The sequence below is a fragment of the Giraffa tippelskirchi genome, chromosome 10 (assembly GCF_054371585.1).
Source record: "Giraffa tippelskirchi isolate mGirTip1 chromosome 10, T2T-mGirTip1v1.2.pri, whole genome shotgun sequence".
Taxonomy (NCBI): domain Eukaryota; kingdom Metazoa; phylum Chordata; class Mammalia; order Artiodactyla; family Giraffidae; genus Giraffa; species Giraffa tippelskirchi.
Genome location: NC_137284.1, coordinates 68,174,701 through 68,192,731, shown reverse-complemented (window position 1 = coordinate 68,192,731; position 18,031 = coordinate 68,174,701). Strand labels below are relative to the sequence as shown.

At 36.3% G+C, this 18,031-nt stretch overlaps 1 long non-coding RNA gene across 1 annotated transcript in view; it reads right to left on the bottom strand.

Annotated features, from left to right (window-relative positions):
* Positions 1-674: 674 nt before the first annotated feature.
* Positions 675-18,031, bottom strand: part of LOC145524029 (uncharacterized) — a 36,233-nt gene continuing 18,876 nt past the window's right edge. The window contains exons 2-4 of the long non-coding RNA XR_014067038.1: positions 5,873-6,004; positions 3,286-3,351; positions 675-2,178 (exon numbers count right to left, since the gene is read on the bottom strand). This is a non-coding gene — a long non-coding RNA (uncharacterized LOC145524029). The remainder of the gene's footprint in view (positions 2,179-3,285; positions 3,352-5,872; positions 6,005-18,031) is intronic.

The following is an 18,031-nucleotide window of genomic DNA, read 5'->3' as shown; positions in this document are numbered from 1 at the left end:
ATATGAAAATTAAAATCCTTTCCTTCAAAATATTTTATTTATAACCAAAAGAATTATACATTTATACCCAAGAAAAATAAAATTAATTTATTTCAAGATATTAAATTATGTATAACAATTATTCCAATTCCTTCTAAAAAGTATCTCTTAGACATAATCCCATGGACTAAGTTTTAAAAAGAAAGAAACCAGATTATAGTCAGTGTTTAATACAATGTTGCTCCATACTTCTTTTGAGATTTTGTAGCTAAAATTAAGTAATAGAGAACAGACATTAGAACATAAGTTACCCCATTATGCTAGTTAAGAGGATGGGTAAATAACACATTAGAAAAATGATCAATTTTGCTATTATAATAAGAGGCAAAATAATAATTAAAGAATTATATTTTTTAGTTGAATGGACATTATAGTTATTTAATAAAACTTTGTTTTAAAAAGAAGGACTAGGGGGCATAGACTGGAAGTTTGGGATTGACATATACACGCTGCTACATTTAAAACAGGTAACCAACAAGGACCTACTGTATAGCACAGGAAACTACTCAATATTCTGTGATGACCTAAATGGGAAAAGAACTTTAAAAAGAATAGATAAATGTATATGCATAACTGAATCACTGCAGTATACACCTGAAACTAACACAACATTGTTAATCAACTACACACCAATATGAAATTTTAAAAATTCTTTTAATGAAGAGGGAGCAGGAGATGTTCACATTAACATATATTTACAAAACAAATAAACTGTACTTGGAATCGGATGACTGATTCAGAATCCAACCGAGCATCTTAATAGTTTGTGTCCTTGGACAAGACATTCGACCTGCCTAAAGTAAAGTCGCTTAATCGTGTCTGACTCTTTGCGACCCTATGGACTGGAGCCTGTTAGGCTCCTCAGTCCATGGGATTTTCCAGGCAACAGATTTAATTTATCAGACAAAAGAGATTTAACAAATTCATAGGATGGTCAGCCTTACAGAATAATCAGTTTAAATAAGATGCTCCATGCATGTATGATAAGTCACTTCGTGTCTGACTCTTTGCAACCCTATGGATCGCAGCCCGCCAGGCTCCTCTATCCATGGGATTCTCCAGGTAAGAATACAGGAGTGGGTTGCCAATCCAGAGATTGAACCTAGTTCTCTCATGTCTCCTGCAATGGTTCTCTACCACTAGCGCCACCTGGCAAGATGATTTATGATTTGCATTGTTTTGCTCAAATATCAGTTATAATTTTGAAGCACTGGGTCATGAAGCTATTGAAGAGGCAGAACCAGGATCAAAAACGTCTTCCCTCTCAGTTCTGTAGGTTTGGTTAGAGCACAGTACTCTTGGAGGCTTTCTAGGTGGTGCTAGTGGTAAAGAACCTGCCTGCCAATGCAGGAGATATAAGAGACATGGGTTCAGTCCCTGGGTCAGGAAGATCCGCTGGAGGAGAGCATGGCAACCCACTCCAGTATTCTTGCCTAGAGAATTCCATAGACAGAAGAGCCTGGCGGGGTACAGTGCATAGGGTCACGAAGAGTTGAACATGACTAAGCATGCATGCACAGATCCCCTGGGTTTCTTGTGAAGCCAGATAAGCCTAGAGGGCTCACAGCTAGGGCCTAATGGCTCTGGCTGCAGTCTTTGGTCTTTTTCCCCAACAGAAGTACAAATAGAAACTCCTCCTACTTGTGCAATTCTGGGAGAAAGTTAGAGAGCAACACTTCATTAACATGGATCCCTCCTGTAGCCTTACTCTAATGGTTTCTCCTGGTTATCAGGTCCTCACGTGTTCGTGCTAAGTTGCTTCAGTCATGACTTACTTTAGTTACTTAGTTTAGTTACTTGATACTACATTTGCTATCATTGAAGTTTTATATAGTTATTTTAAGATAGCATTTCCATAATATAAATGGCTTGAATATAATTCTTAACCGTGAAATATTCCCAGTTCATTAGACCCCCTAAAATTAGATTTCATATGCATTACACTATAATTGGTTCACTATTATTTAAAATATAATTGAAGTCTGGTGTGACCTGGTAGAGACAGATCAGTTCAATTCAGTTGCTCAGTCGTGGCCGACTCTTTGCGACTCCATGGACTGCAGCACGCCAGTTCAAAAGCATCAATTATTCAGCACTCAGCTTTCTTTATGGTCCAACTCTCACATCCATACATGACTACTGGTAGAGAAAAGTGAAACATGAAAAAATATACTGTAAAGTGTGATAAGAAATCTCTATAAGTAGTCTCACGTTTATTTCAGCAAATGTTGATTGGTTGTAAAAACAAAATAAAAAATCAAATCAACTATCACCCCCTTGTCAATTTATTTATTTTATTTTATTAATTTAGCCCTAAATTCACTGATGAATTTTGGGGAGTTGACATTTAGCAAGCACCTGTTTGTTTTTTAAAAATCATGTTGTTTCTAGTACACATTGTACTTTATACATTTCTAAATTATGTACAGTCAAAATACAGTTTCCTTATATGACTTCTAATTTCAGTTTTTTGCTTGGAAACAATTTCCTCCAAGAATTTTTTAAAATTTTCCTCTTTGGTACTTCTATGTGAAATGTGAATTTCAATTCGGCAAACATTTGTCAGATACACTGCCAAAATACTATATATATGTGTGTGTGTATTTTGTTGTTTGGTCACTAAGTTGTGTCTGACTCTTTTGCAATCCCATGGACTGTAGCCCACCAGGGTCCACTGCCCATGGAATTTCCCAGGCAAGAATGCTGAAGTGGGTTGCCATACACACACACACACACACACATAAACGTGCATGCGCGCACACACATACACACATATCATATACATATATATATATATGTATGCTGGACTTTCAAAATTAAAACTTTCTTCTCTGTGAAAGACAGTGTTATGAAATTGAAAACTGAAGCCATAGGAATTACAGAAAATATTTACAAATCACAAATCTGATAAAGTACTTGTATACAACTAATGTATAAACAGCTCTTAACACTTACAAGAAAACAAACAACAAAAATAGAAAATCATGAAAAAGATGAAAACAAATGCTTCACTAAAGAAGGCACAAATGTGTCAGTGAAACATATAAAAATATACTCAACATCATTACTCATTTGGCAAATTAAACCACATGGATAAATCACTACGTATCTATTTTAAATGGTTTTTAAATAAAGTAACTCCAAGTACTGGTAAAGAGACAAAATAACTGGAACTTTCATACACTGATGGTACAATGCAAAATGGCATAATCTGGCAGTTTCTCATAAGGGAAAAGATTTGCTTACCTTATGATCTAGCAATCCAACTTGGCATTACTCAAATGAAATGAAAACCTGCATTCACACAAAAACCTGTAGGCACAAGTGTATAGTAGCATTATTTGTAAACACCCAAAATGGAAACAGGGTTTCCCTGGTAGCTCAGCAGTAAAGAATCCTCCTGCCAATGCAGGAGATGCAGGTTAGACCCCTGAATCAGAAAGATCCCCTACAGAATGCACTCCAGTATTCTTACCTGGGAAATCTCATGGACAGAGGAGCCAGGCTGGCTATAGTCCAGGGGTCACAAAGAGTCAGACATGATTTAGTGACTAAACAGCAAACTGGAAACAATCAGCATGTCACTCTACTGGTGAAAAGATAAACTGTGGTACACTGCACTCAGCAATAAAAACAATGAAGAACTGATACATGCAGTAAAATAGATAAAATAAAATGCATTAAACTATGTGAAAGAAATCAGATTCAAAAGGCTGTAATACTGTTTGATTCTATTAATATGACATTCTTGAAACAGCCATACTATTGGAATAGGGAAGAGAGATGTGCAGTGGGGAGGGACTGCCATCAAAAGCAAAGTCTACTTGGGAGGCAGTGATGAAACTGTTCTGTATCTTGATTGTGGTGGTAACCACATTTTATCAACATTCGTAGAACTGTATGCACTTAGAGTAAATTTCACTGTATTTAAATTATATGTTAATGCTTTAAATGAAGAAAAGAAAAAAAGAATAGGATATTGGTCTCACTCATGGTCCATAGAGTCGCATAGAGTCAGACACAACTGAAGCGACTTAGCAGCAGCAGCAGCAGCAGCAGCATGATTCATATCCATAAAACAAAATCTCTGGATAAATTCCAAGGTACTATTGTACAGCACAGGGAACTATATTCAACATCCTGTGATAAACTAGAAGAGAAAAGAATATGAAAAAGATAATTGAAAAGGAATATGAAAAAAATATAACTGAGTCACTTTGCCATATAGCAGAAATGAACATATTGTAAATCAACTCTAAGGTCATTTATCAGATCAACTAAGATCATGTGTCTTCAGCTAGATCATTTTCATGTTTTTTATAAATTAATTTCTTTATCATTATTTTTGTGTGTGTTTACCTAAATAAGCATTATATTTGAACACTTTAGGAAATCTAAGAATTGTAAAGTGATCCATGTTGTATAGTCTGGAAAGTAAATATTTCTCAGTAATTCTCTTGGGTTCATCTCCCTGGCTAATCCGGGTTTCTTAAATTAGCGACAGTAATAGGATTAATTTAGGATAATTTTAGGATAATTCATTGATTCATAGATTTAAAAACTACTAAGATTAGCTTGTTCTGGAAAGGGAATGCATTGGGAAAGAATGACTAGTAAAAGCATGACCAGAACAAAGGCCATAGGATATATAACTTCCAGAGGGAGCAAAAAAAGAAGTGTTTAGTTGGGACTTCATGCTGGCAGCCTGGGCACCTTGCAAGATATCAAGAAGGCTGCTGCTGGATGCCATGCCCACATCAGGGCTGTTTCCTGCCACGGCTGCAGAAGAGCATGTGTTTCCCAGGTCTGCTGCCAGACTGTCTGCTGATTAACATACTAGTCTAAAGCATGGCATTGGGTGGCATTGTCTCCTCACCAATGTCCTGCAACTGTGTGAACCTGGAGCAAACCATCACTGACAGTGAAAATATAGACTTTGTGAATTTGGGAGAGAAATACTGAAAAGAACCATCCTCAATCTCTAACTTCTTATATATCTCCTAGCAAAAAAGTCAAATGGTGGGAGAGGGGACAAGAAGAAGAGGATAGGAATATGACATTATACAATTCAGTTATAAGTTTATATACAACAAACTTCATCAAGATTTTGACCTTTGCAATGAAAGTCATAGTGAAAGTGTTAGTCACTCAGTCATGTCTGACCCTTGGCAATCCCATGAACTGGAGCCCAACAGGTTCCTCTGGCCATGGAATTCTCCAGGCAAGAATACTAGGGTGGATAGCCATTCCCTTCTCCAGGGGATCTTCCCAACCCAGGGATTGAACCCAGGTCTCCTTCATTGCAGGCAGATTCTTCACCATCTGAGCCACCAGGGAAGCCCATACAAGAATACTGGAGTGGATTGCCATTTCCTACTCCAGGGGATCTTCCTGAACCATGGATTGAACCCACATCTCCTGTGCTTTTTGAGTCATTGCAGGCAGATTCTTTACTACGCCAAAATTACCAAACTGTAAAAATTAGTCTCTAACATTTTTTTCCACAAAATGTTTGTTAATAGAAACAAAAAACAGAAAAACAAACATGGAATAAATTAATGATAAAACAGACATTTGTCACACGCTGAATCAGTGCCAGATTGGTTACATGAGTGATCTCATTCAAAACTCAAAACAATGCAATGAGATTGGCAATATTAACTACTTGGAGTTTTAAGCTGAAGAAATGAAATCCTGGAGATGTCCAATAACTTGCCCTGAATTGGACCTGGTAACCTTACCCCTTTTCCCCTTTCAAGTTAGTGCTGCTCCCAAAGTATGAGGAATGGGCCTCCTTTTCCAATAAAAGTAAAGTGCCCTCCAGGGGACTTACCAGGATTCACCAACCATGATCTTAAGAGCTGATAGTTCAAGAAAGGAAAATTCTCTTTAATTTTTTATGCCTCATGAAGCTTAACATCAGCAGAGGAAGTAGAGTCATCTCTTCCTTTTAACACTAATTCATCTGCAATGTGAATATCAGAGAGATGTCTTGTACCACAATAGCACAGAACATAAGGCAAGAATTAATTTCCAGCCCTAATTTCACTTATCAAACAAATAACCATAATCAGGCCTTTTCAGCCCATTCTATAGTATCATGGATACAGCAAATCTTCATTTAGAATGTCAGAATAGCTACCAAAATATTTTCAATATCCACCTAAGGATAAACTCAAGATAACTCACAGAAGTTTTTAATCTCTAAGTAGAATATAACGTGAAACATTCTTTTTCTATTTACATTTCCTGTGGAGAAAATATAAAGCCAATGCCAATTATACATTAGCCAAAGTACAAAAATATACGACTCAAAAAGTACAAATATTATATGAATAAAATGTGAAATGATAAACCAATTTATTACATTTACTGGGTTTATTTAAATCTTAAGTATATATTTGACTTGATGACTACAATTCTCAGTACATATCTTTTTGCAAATAAATGCTTAATTGACATGATTTCACATTACTAGAGTCGGAAATTTTCTCTTGTGCTCTCCTGCCCTTCAGAGGTTATTTATCACTCTGGGTAGCTGAGTCTATAGTTCTTTCATAAACGTGTTTTCTTCCCATTTATGTGTGTATTGAAACTTTAAAAAATTGCTGGCATGAATTTAAAAATTTGTGAAAATGGCAAATTATTCATGACCCTCCTTTTTTGCTATGGCTCACCTGTCTTCTTTGAGATTTTATTCTCTTTAATAGACCAGCAGGTAGTAATATGTTAGCTCTCAGAGGTGATGACTGTGATGTACTAGAAGTTTCTGGAGATTTAAAGGACAGGTTCTATTGCTGGGAATATCAAACTCTGGGAAGTTTGAGATGAATGGTTCCTTGTAATGCCAACAACTCAAATTGTGTCTGGGCTCTAAAAAGCAAAAGTAACTTAGAAAAGCAGAATTATTAGAGTAAAAAAGAAATCTGTGCTATTTTTTAAAAAATCAACTCACTACTCATAATTCTACAAATCAGTCCAACAATATGAACCTGTCACCTGTTGGGAACTTGTCTTTCTACTAGAGATGCAAATAAAAAGGTAAACACAGTCTTGCTCTCAGGGAAGTCCTAAAAGAAACTACACAGCAATCATCATAGTGGCACTGTGCTTTGCTATGCTTAGTGACCCAGTCATGTCTGACTCTTTGCAACCCAAGGGACTGGAGCCTGCCAGGCCCCTCTGTCCATGGGATTCTCCAGGCAAGAATATTGGAGTGGGTTGGCATGCCCTCCTCCAGGACAGTGGCACTATGAGTTCCATATTAGGAGTATATGGAACAGTAGAAGCACAAACAAGTAGAGGCCAAAATCTTTCAAGTGGGGGCAGAATGAGAAACATGATGAAAGTCTTTGGAAAAGGGAAAAATATAAAGAGTGAGTTTTAAAAAATAAAGAGATATGGCATGGTGACAGGGACTTTAGGTGTCCGGGAAGCATCAGGTGTCATGGCTCAGTGAGACAATGATACGAGGCTCATGAATAGAACTGTGAGTATTCAGAAGAGCTGGGAATGTAGGTGAAGTTGCAGAAAGAGACCCAATTATGAAAAGCCTTAGAATTCCTGATGAGTTTGATATTATCCTCTGAGTAATGATATGATGGTTAATGTGTCACTGCTTCTCTGGAGAATCCCAACTAATACAGAGAGGAAAGCATAAAAAATAATAACCAGAGAGTAACATGATCAGTTTTACATTTTGAAGAATAATTCTGGTGATGGTGAGTGGAGTTCCATTTTCTTGTTAATTTTTAACAGGTTGTGTGTGTGTGTGTGTGTGTGTGTGTGTGTGTGTGCGCGCGCATTTAGTTATCTACCATGTGTTAGGCACTGAGATGGCATTAAAGTTATAAACAAAAAATAAATAAACACAACCCTTGTCCCCATGGAGATAGTCAAAGTAGTTACAAGATGTATTTATTAAAAGGAGATCAAATAAGAGATTACTGGAAAGCCCCATCAAGAAATAATGAAAGCAGAAGTGACAAGCTAGTTATGAGATGGATTCAGGAGATGTCATTCTCAAGACCTAGTGAAATAACTGAATGTGGGGTAGAGGTGGTTCAAGAGAGAAAAATAAGTTGAAGATGATGCCCAGGTTTCTATCTTGAGAACAGCAGAAAGATAGCATTTAGAGTAGAAGATAAAGCAATTCATTTAAGAGTTAAACTTTATTGCATAGAAATCTAAGCTGTTCATAAAGATTATTCATTTAACTTATAGAACAATCCAACGGGGTAGATGTTCCATTATTATCTCATGATTCTTTTGTGGATAAAGAAACTGAGTGTGGGGAAGTTTATGATGTCTAAAGTGAAAGCGAAAGTTGCTCAGTCATGTCCTACTCTTTGTGACTCCATAGACTATACAGTCCACGAATTCTCCAAGCCAGAATACTGGAGCGGGTAGCTTTTCCTTCTCCAGGGGATCTTCCCAACTCAGGGATCGAATCCAGGTCTCTGGCATCGCAGGCAGATTCTTTTACCAGCTGAGCCACAAGGGAAGCCCAAGAATACTGGAGTGGGTAACCTATCCCTTCTCCAGCGGATCTTCCCAACCCAGGAATCAAACTAGGGTCTTCTGCATTGCAGGTGGATTCTTTACCAACTGAGCTATCAGGGAAGCCCCTATGATGTCTAAACTAACACATTTTGCAAGGAGCAGAACTGGATTCAGACTCAGATAGGGCTGAAGTCAACCATGTCCTCTCAAGGGTAGCATAGTGACCATAGCTGGTGGCTCTCATTTGGTTCTCAGATGACTGAGTAAATAGAAAGATGCAGAGTTAGAAGTTCTCCCAAAAAATGTAACCTTATCACCAAAAGCATAGTTGCCCTGTTTGATTCCCTGGTATATGAGTTTAGGTTGATTAACAATCTCTTGAAAGTCATAGGCCAACACACACTTTCTGATTAACTGATTTATTGAACTAGAGAGGTTTTCTTTTAATAAACTATTTGCAAAATGTTCTTCCAACATTTCCTTTGAACTATTTCAGCCACTGCAAATGATATCTCTTAGATATAATAACTGACCATAGGCATGTACTGGTTCTGATTTGTCGTTCAAATCAATGTTCAAAAAACTAAGATCATAGCATCTGGTCCTATCACTTCATGGCAAATAGATGAAGAAAAAGTGGAAACAGTGACTGATTTTATTTTTGGGGGCTCTAAAATCACTGAGAACAGTGACTGCAGCCACGAAATTAAAAGACACTTGCTTCTTAGAAGAAAAGCTACAACAAACCTAGACAGCATATTAAAAAGCAGAGATATCACTTTGCTGACAAAGGTCCATATAGTCAAAGCTATGGTATTTCCACTAGTCATGTGAGAGTTGGACCATAAAGAAGGCTGAGTGCCAAAGAATTGACGCTTCTGAATTGTGGTGCTGGAGAAGACTCTTGAGAGACGCTTGGACAGAAAGAAGATCAAACCAGTCAATCCTAAAGGAAATCAGTCCTGAATATTCATTGAAAGGACTGATGCTGAAGCTGAAGCTCCAATCCTTTGGCCATTTGATGCAAAAAGCTGACTCACTGGAAAAGACCCTGATGCTGGGAAAGATTATGGGCAAGAGGAGAAGGGGGTGACAAAGGATGAGATGGTTGGATGGCATCATCAACTCAACATACATGAGTTTGAGCAAACTCTGGGAGACAGTGAAGGACAGGGAAGCCTGACATGCTGCAGTTAACAGGGTTGCAAAGAGTTGGACATGACTCAGGGACAGAACAATAAATGTGCATGTACTTGGTTCTGATTTACACATGATAGTCCTATGCCAGTGTGCAATGATTTGGGTATATGTAACATGTGTGATCTTGTTATACTTGTGAACAGTCTCTTTAGGCATAACAATGATAGGCTGTACCACTCTTTTCACAAATGCAAAACTAGTTCTTCAATCCCAAATGATACCCAACATTTATGTAGCACTTATGTGTCAGGCACCATTGTAACCCCTTCATAAATATTAGCTCATCTGTTCTCGACAATGGCCTTATGAAACAGATACTATTATTTATTATCCCCATTTTGTAGATGGGGAAACTGAGACATTAGGTAACCTCAGTGTCACAGGGCTAGAAAGCAGCATGGCTAAAAGTAGGACTCAGAGTCCATAGTCAGCTTCTAACCACTACTCCACACTGCCTCTCACATACAGAGTCTTCCTTTTTCGATCCTCAGCCTTCCACTTTCAGAACCAGTTGCAGTCCATCTTAGGGAATCCTGAGACGCAATGGTGATGAAATTCTTCCAAGTCACAGAATAAGAGCGGGGCATGGGCTAGAATTGAGTCACTACAGACTGCAGCACAAACTTGGAGGGGCTCTATGTCACTTAGGTCTGATTTATTTTCCCCTCCACATAGATCCAGGAACTGAAACCCTGAGTGGACTTCATGCCCCACCTTCCACTCAGATGATCCTATAGAACCATGACTAAATTCCCTACTGCTACATACAGGGCAGGGCGAGAGCTGACAAAACCAAACGTGACTGTGGCAGAGAAGAGAAAGATAACATGGCTGAAAACGCACTTCTCTGCTTGTCATTTAACTGCCAAATGATCAATATTGCCTCTTTTCTTTCTATTGCAAAATTGGGGCAGTTTGCATTATAGGAAAGAGCAAAAATTTTGAATTTAGACAAGCCAGATGTTCAGGCATGGTCCTGCCACCTGCTTGGTGAATGAACCCACAGAACACATGGATCTTCCCAGAGTGTCTGTTTCTGCATTTGCACAAAGGGGATAGAAATAATTTCACAATGCTATCTGAAAGAATAAGCGGAAGAATTATGAAAACTGTAAAAGCACTGCTCAAAGATCAGATGTTATCATTATGGTTCAGCAACCAGAGTTTATTACCTTCAGTTGCTATGCACATTATCCAATTGGCTACACCATTTTGTGTGTAAACTACTGGGTTGGAACACTTTTCTCTATCAGATGGTTCACATTTCATTAATATTTATACACATAGAAAATACCTTGTAAATATACATGTATACATATTCTTATAAAATGTTTGCTTTCCAAAATAGTGTTGTTCAATAATTTGCTGGCCTTATTATATTTTATAATTCTCCTCAGTATCTTAAACCTACTGATACTTACCCAATGATACCTTTTTCTGGAAGATGTAAGAAATGTGGGGATATTATAAAAGAGGAGATATATATAGCACAAAAGAAAATATTTTTGGTGGAAAATTCTCACAAATAGTTTGTTTACAACAAAAGTGTTTAAATCATTGTTTTCCTTAGATATTTATTATTGAAGATCACATGTGTATGTGTTCTGGGGAAACCTACACATTTAAAACTTCTTTCTTGAATTACTTTCTAAAATTATATTAATTACTAAATAGTTCATAAGCAAATAACAGTGAGAAAAGAACTCATGTACAATTGTTTGTCAGAAGAGAAGATCATTCAAATTTTTTTAAAAATAGATTTTTATAGGTTGTATACTAGAAGTTAAGTTTACAATTCAGTAACAAATTGCTCTTTGTTTTAAGGAATGAGAAAATTGTTGCAATAGTAACTTTCAAGATGCTGTTTCCTTGGAAGAAAATAGTTTTTAGTGGCAAAGGCCCAGCATACTGAAAAAGACTTATCTTACTGTTTAAAAGTAATTTCCAGGTAAAATCTAAATACAGGTAATTAATTTAGTGAAAAATGGCCATAATATGATCTATTTTTAGGACTTGTAGAACTCAAGATATGATATCTGAATAGGGAACAGAAAGGTCTGGAAGAAAACATAGCAAAGTTCAAGATAACAGCTGCCTTAAGAAGGGAGCAGAAAAGGGAATAAAGTCAGAGATGGTGTTTGCCCTTTATCTGCAATGGAGAAATTTCATTTATATTAATGCAAGGATATTTTAAGTATGACTATAAGCTTTTTGGCTTCATTAATTTTATAACTTAAATTTTAACTGTTTTTTCCCTAGTATTTTTGGAAACTGCTCAGATATAAAAGCCCAGATATAAAAGATGATTATGGATAACCATACTTTTAATATCAGCACTAAAATAATGCATCATTTCTACTACTCTTTCATTCAACTGAAATAATATATTTTGTATTTCTGCCATATTTAAAAGTGTGACCTATTTCTCAAGTACTTTCTAAGTGGGGAGATACAAATGAAAATATTTCAAATATAGAAATACTGCTGAAGTAAAACATAAATAAGTATGATATGGTATGCTTTCACAAACCTGGTCATGTCCCTTGATAGAGAGATGCTCATTTTTCTTTAAAGTTTTGAATAGACTGCCTGGTATCACAAAGTGGCATACCACTGCATTTAAAACTACGGTAATATCCCAAAGACAAATTCAGAGACATAGCATTTTCCTTCACCACAAATGCAGCCCCCAAAATAACAACACCTCATGGTGAACAAATTGTGCACCTGGTGTAGTCATGTGAGTAGCAGAATGAGAACAACAACCTAGGCTTCAATGATCAAATACTAACGTGACATCTGCAGGTAACTCCTTGGGTCCTGGAGTCTACCGGTTATTGCACTGACCTGCAGTGAAAATGCTCTCCATTAATATTAATACCCCCAAAATATTAATACAAATCTTCAGCTTTGCTGATCTTATTAATGAGTGTGAATTTAGACCCAACACTGGCAGTTTTATATATTTGGAGATGAGACGCTGAGAATATCTTTGTAATTGAAAATTCATGTCCACTAAAAAAAAAAAATTCAACTGAATAGCAAATTCTTTTGGAATTATTCTTTATATATTAGAGGAATTTTTTGAACTAGGTACACTAAAAATTTTTTTCTAGCTATTGCCTTTTATATTTATTTACTTGTTTATTAAAATAATCAATCTAGGGATAGTTACCAACTCCTTTATATGCCATCAAAAATAATCCATATGTTATATTTTTGTTAAAATCTGATCCGAAGAGCTAGGAAAAAGCTATCATGAAATACAAGCATAAAAACTTAGGATACAAGGATTTGTCTTCTAGAGGGTCAAAGCTAAGTCTATTCAAGATTTTGTTAACCTTGGAAGATTAGCAAATTGTGAAGTAATTATGATTATTTTCTGAGGTGGTAAAGGGTAGCCAGAATATGCCACCCCAATATATGCCACTTTGGCATGTTGATTATTTTGAGCTGAAGGTATTTGAAAAACAGGAAATACAGGAAGACGATTTCTCTGAACTCCTCTTACCTGCCTGATGACAGATCCTCCAAAGGAATTCAATGGTCATAAATCCTCTCCCTGGAAGTTTAATCAACCAGGGAAGGCTGACCCTCATCATAGGAGAGGAAATTGGAAGCTAATACTAAACCTCAACAAACTTTGTCATACCTTCCCTCCCATCTGTTCTTTAACTGCCCATTCATCTTTCCTAAAAATCACTTATTCCCCTCTGAGACCTAAATCTCCTCCCCCATTTTCTATTAAAATGATGTTTAAGCCTGAATTCTAAGCTAACTCTTTGAGTTACTCACTTTTCCTCAGTATCTCTCAGGTATACACGAATTATACATGTTAATAAATACCTGCTTATTTTTCTCTTGTTAATCTGTCTCTCATTACAGGATCTCAGCTAGGAAATCAGGAGAGTAGAAGGAAAATTATTTTTCCTCCCTTATGGCAGAACACCAGACAGGTTATAAATATTAAATAATAATATCACTTACATCAAGTGAAATATGGGCTTTATCTGACACAGCCCCTGAAAATTTGATTACAGTTCTGTGTGGAAATAGTAATGAGAAATTCATTTGATACAAAATTCACATATGTCTTCATGGAACTTTATTTTCAATCAGAATTCTGCACACCTGCTCCAAATGGCAACTTCTAAAGTCAAACTATCGTTATGCTTCATTTATTGAAGGCCAATAAGGGATAAGTGCAGGTGATATTTTCTCTTTTCTGGAATCATTCAATAGAACACCAGGATCATTTTTTAAATTTATTTTACTATAACAGTAAAATATGCTCATAGTAAAAATTTCAAAACTATCCAGAGGCTAAAAAGGAAAAGTTAAAATCCGTCTTATCCAAAACAATCCTGCATTTTCACTCCACAGAGGTAAATATTTTATAGTTTCCTGTGCATCTTTCCAAAACTCTTGTAATTTGCATTAATTTTTAAGACTCTACAAAGGTTATAATTATCTAGCCTTGGACTAAAATGAATAGAAATCAATAATGAATATGATGCAACTAATGTATCAATTGGCACTTTCTTACATAGAATCTTTTGATTTTTTTGTGCATACATACAGGCTACCTATGCAAACAATCATATAGAAATGATTTAACTATCAAAAATGATCCAAAGTTACTAAAAAGTTTCCAGAAATTTATTGTTTATCACATAGAAAATCTTTTATATTGGCAAAATTTTAAAAATCACTTTAAATATTTTAATAAATATCTTTATTCTAAACTCTATGTGTTGATGTGTTAGTTGTTCAGTCATGTCTGACTTTTTGGGACCCCATGGTCTGTAGCCTGCCAGATTCCTCTATCGATGTAATTCTCCAGACAAGAATACTGGAGTGGGCAGTCATTCCCTTCTCTAGGGAATCATCCCAACCTGAGGACTGAACCCAAGACTCCTGCATTACAGGCAGATTCTTTACCATTTGAGCTACCAGGGAAGCCCAAACTCTATAGGGAGAAAAGCAACAACAACTGTTTGGGCTTAGACCAAATTATGGCTGTTTTTAACACAATCTGTGTAAACCCCGGGTGTCATAGAAAAATGTTTGCCTACTCAAACCATCTGCATCACCATTTAGAAAAAACTCAGCAACAAATGGCAGTATTAATTTCAAATCACAGTTCCCAAATAAGCCAAAGATTTCTGGAGAGAAATACAACTGGTCCAGACATTAGGAAATCTCTTCATTGACATGAACAAAAATGTTCCAAAGAAAGCATTTTTTTATTCCAATGTAGGAAGAGAGGGGAAAGCACAGTAAGAAAGAATTATGAGAGCCACCCTCGCCCTCCGAGACAGTCCACACTCTCTCTGTGGAGTGTGTTTTTCTCTAAATAAATCCGCGTCTTACCTATCACTTTGTCTCTCAGTGAATTCTTTCTGCAATAAGGCATCAAGAATTTGAGCTTCACTGGGTCCTGAAACCAGGCATTCTTCTCATCCTAGGAACTTGCGATCCAGTGGTAAAACTGACCTGGTCTAATGGAGGAGACATTCTAGCCATATCAAGAGGAGGAGGCAGAGAGGAGGCTGCAGTACCGCACACAGAAGACAGTGTAGCCAACTACTGGCTACCAGACTGCGAGATACAAGTACCAGGCTACCAACTTATGACTGTTTTTGAAAGAATGCAAGAGAAAGAATACCAGACACAAGAATACAAGAGGACATCTTTGCTCCTCATCTCCTGTCCCTGACTGTGAGCCCTCATTTTACACAATCCCTCAGATTCTCCACAGAAGTGAGGCACAGTTGAGGCACAAGCGTACTGTGTTCTCTTTTTCTGCCAGCTGAGGGTTAAAGCTGCCTTTCTAGTTCCTCCAAAAAAAACCAGAAAGAATTATGAGAATAGAATAGAATAGGTAGGATTTCAATTCACTTAATTATATCCAATTTATCTTTCTTTGCCATGTACATTAATTTTCATAGTGAAATTAAGGGTTTCTCAAACTTACTAATAACTAATTCCCACAAATGCACAAATAATAAAACAGTAGATAATAGGATTTTATTGACTTTCTATAGACTAAAATTAAATTACCTGAGAATAAAGACAAATGATAAAAATCAACAGTGGTAAAATAGTTCAAAAAACCTGGTCACCTGCTAAATAAGTTAGTTAGCAATTTTAGCAGGATAAGGAATCTTAAAAGAACGCATAGCTCTGGTAATGTTTCCCTATCTTCGTAAGTTTTCCACAGCAAATATATTTATGAGAGCTTTTCCTCTGTTAACTTTATAGAAACATATTTGCATATGAACATAATGACATATATTTATCCATTGTTTTGTTTGCTTGTTTAGTCACTAAATCATGCCCAACTCTTTGACCCCATGGACTGTAGTCTGCCAGGCTCCTCTGTCTGTGGGATTTCCCAGGCAAGAATACTGGAGTGGGTTGCCATTTCCTTCTCCAGGGGTTCTTCCCCACCCAGGGGTTGAACCTGCATCTTTGGTGGCTCCTGCATTGGCAAGCAGGTACTTTACTACTGAGACACCAGGGAAGCCCATATTTATCCATCCCTCCTCTTTATTCTTTCATCACAGCAAACCACTATGAATCACCTGTAGCTGTTAGCTGGGCTGCATATCTATCTGAACCTTCAGTATACATCCTGTCCCTAGAAAAACTCATCTGGATAGAGAAAAAAGTCTTAAAAACAAAACACAGTCATGGAAAAATCGAGTTGTTTAAATCTTGTTTTGCCTCTGACTTCAAAGGACTCATATATGAAACAAACATTGTGAAATATGAAAGGAAGAAAGGATTTGGCCAACAGAACAGAAGGATAGGATCAAAGTACAAAGTTGTGAGAATGCCTGAAAAACACTTCACTGCACTCAGAACCCCTGACTGTGCACTTTGAATAAAACAAAACTCACCCAGACTTGTCAACTAAGAGAAGGAGCAAATGATGCTAATGATGGCATATTAATTGTTTTAATGGAATGATTTAAGTTACTTAAGCATAAAGAAACTTTTCTTTTCATCCAAAGCCAAAGTTACCTGATGTATATTTTTGGATATTATAAATTTCTATTTGCCATTAATTTTGAATGTGGAAGTTAATTAATAATTCAAGTATGCTTGAGGTAAAAAAAAAATCAATATTTTGTGTTTGCTTGGATTTCTAAAAATAAATCAACACATATAAATAAATACGAATCATGTCTGACTCTTTGCAACCCCATGGATTGTAGCCCACCAGGCTCCTCTGTCCATGGAATTTTCCAGGCAAGAATACTGGACTGGGTTGCCATTTCTTCCTCCAGGTCATCTTCCTGACCCAGGGATCCAACTCTCATCTCCTGAATCTCCTGCATTAGCAGGGGGATTCTTTACCACTGAGCCACCTAGGAAGCCCATATAAGTATAGTCTTACCTTAATTACATGATAGCTACTCAAAGATATCATGTAATCATTGTTCCAGGATTGCTATTGTCACTCAAAATATTTTGTGAATTCTCTTTATAATGAAATTTTGAGCCCCTGAAAAAAATTGCACTCAAACTTCCAATTTTTTAAAGAGAAATAAATATTTTGTTTTGAACACAAACTAGTTATTTCCGGCATGCAACATTTTTTTAAATTTAAAAACACATATAAATATAATGGAAATAAAATCACTTATACTTTCTAACCACATTAACTTTTTAATATACAGTGGGTCCTTGAACAACATGGGTTTGAATTGTAAGGATTTGCTTACACTTGGATGTTTTTCACTAAATATGTACTATAGACTATAAAACTTATGGTTGGTTGAATCTGCAGATGTGGAACCACAGATATGGAGGACTGACTGACTGTAAAGTTACATTTGAGATTCCACTGCGCAGAGTCAGCACCCTAGCTCCTGTGTTATTCAAGGGTCAACTATATATCCTTCCAAAATGTTCCTATGAATTTGACACATGGAGATAATATTTTACAAAGTGGTATCACTATTTTACTTAAGATATAATATATGCTATATATAATCATATTGATATATACATATATAATATATAATAGTATATTATACAATATACAATAGTTAGTAATATGATTAGATATATTACTAAGACTCTCTATGTTAATAAATATGCCTTGTTAAATCCTTTTTAAATTGGTGACTATTGTTTTATTGAATTGATCCAACAAACTTTTTAACACTGTTTCCCAAAATACTTTCTGAAAGCTTTCCAAGATATTCCAAATCATGGGAAGAGAAAATGAGTGATTTTGACCAAACAAAGTTAAAACAGCTATAAAATATCTTAATTG